Source organism: Lichenostomus cassidix, chromosome 4 (assembly GCF_008360975.1).
Source record: "Lichenostomus cassidix isolate B80296 chromosome 4, HeHo_3.0, whole genome shotgun sequence".
NCBI lineage: Eukaryota > Metazoa > Chordata > Aves > Passeriformes > Meliphagidae > Lichenostomus > Lichenostomus cassidix.
The window spans coordinates 13034034-13040043 of record NC_139484.1 but is presented as its reverse complement, the minus strand read 5'-3'; the positions used below and the strand labels follow the sequence as shown (position 1 = coordinate 13040043).

Genomic DNA, 6010 nt, shown 5'->3' with positions numbered 1-6010 from the left:
CAGTGACAAAACAGAAATTGAAAAGGAAAATAGTTCTCTAAGAACATAATCTTTAACATTTGTACATTCAGAAAGTACATCAACACATGAAGAAGTTTTTTATTTTTTCTGTCCAGTGGCATACTGTTCATTTAACCTATTTTATAAAATTTGTGTTCTGGTAATTCTTTATAGACTGCTTAATGCAAATCCCGTAATTAATAAATCTTCCTATTTATTTGCCTAATGCACTGCCATATGGATCTTATATTCCATTTTACTTGTTTAACAGCCATGCGCATTCTTTGACTGCCTGTTTTAATCCTCCCTTTAAGACTCTTAACATAAATAAAGATAATCTATCCAGAATCGCCTTCCTGATTATTTTTTCTTCATCTTCTTCTGTGTTTAACTTTGTGGTTTTATTTTCAATTAACCAAGTGTACACACCTACATTTTATAGCTTTGACCGTCATTTTACTGAGAAGAACTATATGTGTTAACCACAAAATGATACTGAATGTCATCTAGCATTTGGCTGTTTCATTTTTCTTATGCAAGGCGGGGATAGCAGCATGAAGTCCCCTGTAAGACAGCTGTGCTTATTAACAGGGTTTAATTAGATTGAGGAATATTGTACTGCTGAGTTCAGAACGTGGCCTACCTTATTGGCACACCAATAGGAAGCAAGCACGTGTTGTGTTCTGGGATATGTTTTTCTTTGATTTGTTGAGCTGTGAAAGCACAAAGCCTCTAAAGATGACATCAGAAGTTATCCAACAACTTAGAGTAGCAATGAGAGGATTATGAGCTACTGTAATCTTTTCAAGTCACTAACACACATAATAGGCAAGATGCTCAGAAGTGATGTGGCTGCCTTGCAAGTGATATGATCTTCAAACTAAAAGGAAATTTAAGGTAGAAGGCAAAGAGGTATCATAGATACAGCCAGAAAATCCCACCTTTTGAAGTCATAGTGGAGAAAAGAAGGGGCTGAAGTAAAGAAATGCTGAATGTCTCATCTTCAGTAACCCTCGCATGCTTCAGGGATTTATCAGTTTCCAATGTGAATTTAAGTAGTTTTTGGGAACATTCTGCAAAGTGTGGCATCCAAGTCAGAGGTATGCAAGTATAAACTCTAATTGATCTGCACACCTGAATCTCACTAATTTGAGTGAAATAATTCTTTTAAAATCACCATTTGTATATGATTAAAAATCTGGACATTTTAGTTGTATTTTGAAGCCTGAAAATAAAAAGAATATTTAATGTCACACAGTATTTTCTATAGTATCTAAAATGGAAATAAAATACTGATTGTATTTTACAACTATTAAGTCTATTTTTTGTGGCACTGACTCTGATGACACAAACTAAGTGAAATCCCTTTGTTTATCAGTAACATTCCTGTTGAATTCATTGTGCCAGAACTTCACACCACGACTTCTACTGTGTTTCCGTAGTAAAGAATAAAATTTTTCATCATCTCAAGCCATATTCATGGATTCTTTCAAATATTACCAGCAGTGGATTTTCTGCCTTTAAAGCTTGCAACTTATTGGTTAAATAGGAGTGCTTTTTATAAAAATACAATTTTGTTTACAAAGATACAGCTTCTTTTCCTTTGATCTTGTCCCATGAGAAAAAAACCCCAGTTGCATGTGCATATATTGGAAAATGCTAATATTCTTGGATTCCAGAAGAGTGTTCTTGAATGCAGAGAGAACCATTCTTACATCACAGTGAAAATTTGATGCTCTATATTAATACAGATTCTGCAAGAGGCAGTGCAGCTTGAAAAGTCAAATCAGAACAAAAGGATGTGCTTCCTTTTCAGCTAAAGCTTGCTTGGAATTAGCTTTGAGTAAGGCTGGTCCAGCCTGGATTGTGGCTGGAGTGGGCCTTTCAGCAGTTTAGTTTGCATCACCACCAAAGGAAGGAAAAAGAGTGATGCAGGGGCTTAAAATATATTGCAACTTTTTTTAATTTAGGGAATTGGACAGAACTTGAAATCCCACATAATTTTTCCTTAAAGAGGAAAAATGGAGACAGGTATTTCTTTAATGCAGCTCTTTTGATTTACAAAGGATGCTTACAAAGATTTTTTCTTTTCCCCCCTCTGTTCTTAGTAAGACTGTGTTGCTTTGAACACAGGTTTGTCTTTCTCTTTGGGTAATGTTTCCTACAGAGCTGTTTTCCATTTCATTTTTTAAGATCATGCTTTTGTGGCCATCTTTGAGACATTTGTGTTTGTGATGGGTTTGCAATTTCTCTTTTTTGCATGCACATACAGACCCACACAACCTACAAAACTATTGCATTCGGTATGAGAATCTCAGTAAGTGTCTGTACCATCTGGCCAAGCCACAACAGTGCACATTTGCATGTGGTCTGGCTCCTGGGTGGTATTCCTGCATTGTTTCAGCTATCGCTAGACAAAGAGGCATTTAATTGTGTCTTCAATGAGCCTGAACAGAAGACAGCTATGATACCCAAGAGCTTCACTGGGAAAGTGGGACTGCCCAGCCCCCACTACTGCAGTGTAGAGAAGCAAAATGAGGAGGGGGGGAGCCGAGCTAAGGTGCTCTCTTAATTAAGTAATGTCAAATTCAGTGGCCATTTTCTCCCCAAGCAGCAGCTGTCTGAGCTGCCAGCTGCTCTCGCTTTTCTGCGGCTGCTCTGTGACCCATGAGACATCACTGACCTCCCCTTTTGCCCCTGTTTGCTACCCTCACGTACTCCCAGCCTCGCTGCACTTTGGAGAAGTTGGGAGGACAGCAGGAATACAGCCTGGACATAAATCAAGGATCATGAATGGGCTATAAAATTCGTGACTCATGCACCCCTGTATGCGTTGGTCTGTAACACAGGGGGACAGGCAGCCAGAAAGGGACATGAAAAGCCTCACAGAGAAAAAAGAGCTCTGCTCAGGGAAGGTCATAGCAAAGGTCAGTGAACTTCCCCGGTGACAATGAGTGTGCCACTAGATAATGGGAAATGGCAGTGGATGGACCTCCAGGAGGCAGGAGTCAGTTAGTTCACTTAGTAAAACAGAACATCGAGGCCAAATTGGAAAACAAAAGCATTGAAAAACCACAGAAACCACATAATTTTTACGATGGGGATGATGATACAGGGCTGTTTAAAAACCATTTAAACAGCAAATCCTAGGCCAAATCTTCCAGAGTTTGTTATTCTAGACTGATCTGCAATTGCAATCTGTGTTCTTTCCAAAGACTGCGGAGGACAAGTACACAACTTTGCTAATTCCTCAACTGGGGGCTTGCTGTTCTTTAAATTACACAAATATTTAAATTGTTTAATTAATACATGCATCTAAGGAAGCAGGGAAACAGCATGCCTTTAATTTGAATTGCAGAAATACAACAAATAAATGAAATGGAATAACAGAAGGAACTCTGTCTACTAGTTAGAGCAGGAGTCCTCTTTTTTTCCTTACATGCCTCCTTGTTGACCACTACAAAATGAGCACAAGCATATACTGACATTGTCCCACTAAGGATGAAAGACAAAAACAGGAATAAATTGTGAGATTATACTCAGATGTGAATTTAAATGTCAATTAGATGCTAATAACATTTAGTAAAGTATCCTAAATTATTAATAATGATTGTACTGAAATCTCCTCAAGACGCAGATGATGGCATTTGAGCAGGAGACACTGAACTAGATCAACCAGTATGCTTCAGGTGTTTTTATACCACGTCAGTGACAAGTACTTGCAAACCCTGCTTAACCAGGTAAACGATGTCTACAATTCCTTAGGGTTCTTTAGATGGAACAAAGAGGCAACTAAAGGGTACACAGATACCTGTCCTGTTTTGCTTGATAGCTTGGTTTGTTGGTTTCTTGGAGAAGAAGCACTGATTTTTCACAATACAGTACCTGCTAGCAACATGTATAATTTAGGAGTTATTCAGCCCGTACATTAACATTTTGCTTTAAGAAGGTTAAAATAAGCACTTAATGATGTGTCCTTCAAAGATATTTGATGATGTTGGTTGGCAGTTGGTTGCCTGCCTTCAGAATTTGGACATAAGTGCTGTCACAGCATGAGCTGCATGAATCAGTACATGGCTATTTCCACTTGTTGAGAAAATAATGATTGTAGTCTTTTCATTTTGCAGGCATCCTAGAAACATGCCTAATTGGCTCTGACAGTGAATTCATGCTTTCTACAAATGGTAGGCTGATACAAGTATTACCAGTACTAGAGAAATGAAGGTGAGAACTGTCAGAAACACCTGCAACTACACTTCAGTAATAGCATGGCATCAAATTTCTTTGATTAACTGGCCATGCTGCGTGAAAGTGCATATCACATAGCAAACCTGGATCATATACTTTGTTATCTGTTGCATTTATCCTGTAGTCAACTGAGCCTACATAGCCACTTTTTGCCAATTAACACTATCATGAGGCATCAAATATATTTCTATGAACACACTTATTCTGAAAATACAGGACATATGTTTTTCTGTTCTGGAAAAGCAGAAATTTCCACTTAACCTCTAAGCCTAGGAGATAAAGAATTTTATTACAATTCCTATTATTCTTTACTAAAGTTGGGGACAGAAGACCATGGGGAATAAGACAATTGCAGAAAATACTGATATTATTATTTGGATTTTGAATCACACTTTCTGGGGAGTTATCTGGATGCCATGAAATCAGGAGGATATTTTGTGCACTAAGATCAGAATAAGGATTTGTGTAATTTAATTTAAATCAATAGTGCTGAAGTAGAAAGACAGACAAAATCTCATCCTGCAAAATTTTAACTGAAATCATAATCTGTACTTGCCAGCTAGTGGGAAGACAGCTAAAATTTAAACAAGCAGTGGGATCCCGGCAGTAATGGCTGGATCTTGCAGATAACATGCTCTGAAGTGTGTTGCAGCTATTCTCCCACTCAATAGGCATCTCCCCATGCTCTTTTTGAAAGCAACTGCTTATTGACTGGAATCAGTAAAAAGTTAGAGATGTTTTGATACATAGGATAGTGATCATTCCTCTGTGATACTGTGGAAGCTGCAACTCCAACCCTGTGCTCAGTTTTGGGCCTCTCACTACAAGAAGGACATGGAGGTGCTGGAGAGTGTCCAGAGAAGGGCCATGGAGCTGGGGAAGGGTCTGGAGATTATGGGAGCTGGCTGAGGGAGCTGGGGGTGTTTAGCCTGGAGGAAAGAAGGCTCAGGGAGGAGCTTACCATGCTCTACAACTCCCTGAAAGGAGGCTGTAGCCAGGTGGGAATTGCTCTCTTCTCCCAGGCAACCGTGACAGGACAAGAGGAAAGGGCTCAGGTTGTGCCAGGGGAGGTTTAGATTGGATATGAGGAAAACTTTCTCCATAGAAAGGGTTGTAAAGCATTCGAACAGGTTGCTCAGGGAGGTGGTAGAATCACCATCCCTGTAAGTGCTCAAAAATACATGGATATGGCACTTGAGGGTGTGGTTTAGTGGTGAATGTGGTGGTGGTGCTATGTTGATGGTTGGACTTGATGATGTTAAAGGTCTTTTCCAACCTTTACAACTCTGTGATTATTGACACTAGGTTTGACAACAATACTCAGAGAACGTAAGCACAATCAGCTTTACAGACACAGGTGGTGTGTTTTTTCATTACTAACCCGTGCAAGTAGGAGAAATATAATATGTGCATTAATCACATTTCCTTTTGACAGATCAGTGGTTTGTAATCTTTCTCTTTCCAGGAAGAAAACCAGCATCCTTCATGTGACAATGCCACCTTGACTCTGCAGCCTATTTTTCTATTTTTAGTTACTGCCTTACTGAATATTGACTTTGTGATGGTTTTACCTGGGCTAAAAATAGAGTGAACGAATTGTTATAAACCACACAGACAGACCTACATACCACAGCCCACTCTCCATAATAAAGAAGATGTGCTTGAAAAATGTCTTGCATAGCCTCACTGATGGAAACCGCGGGAAGCTCTGCACGGAGTCCTTAGGGTTGGAGGGAAGCTCTGGAGATCACCCAGGCCCAGG

General features: G+C 39.3%; 1 long non-coding RNA gene across 1 annotated transcript; it reads left to right on the top strand.

Moving 5' to 3' along the window:
* Nucleotides 1–1756: 1756 nt before the first annotated feature.
* On the top strand, nt 1757–5993 carry LOC146437914 (uncharacterized). Its single transcript, XR_014851992.1, has 3 exons — nt 1757–1843; nt 4128–4184; nt 5714–5993. It is a non-coding gene; the product is annotated as an uncharacterized LOC146437914 (long non-coding RNA).
* Nucleotides 5994–6010: the final 17 nt, after the last annotated feature.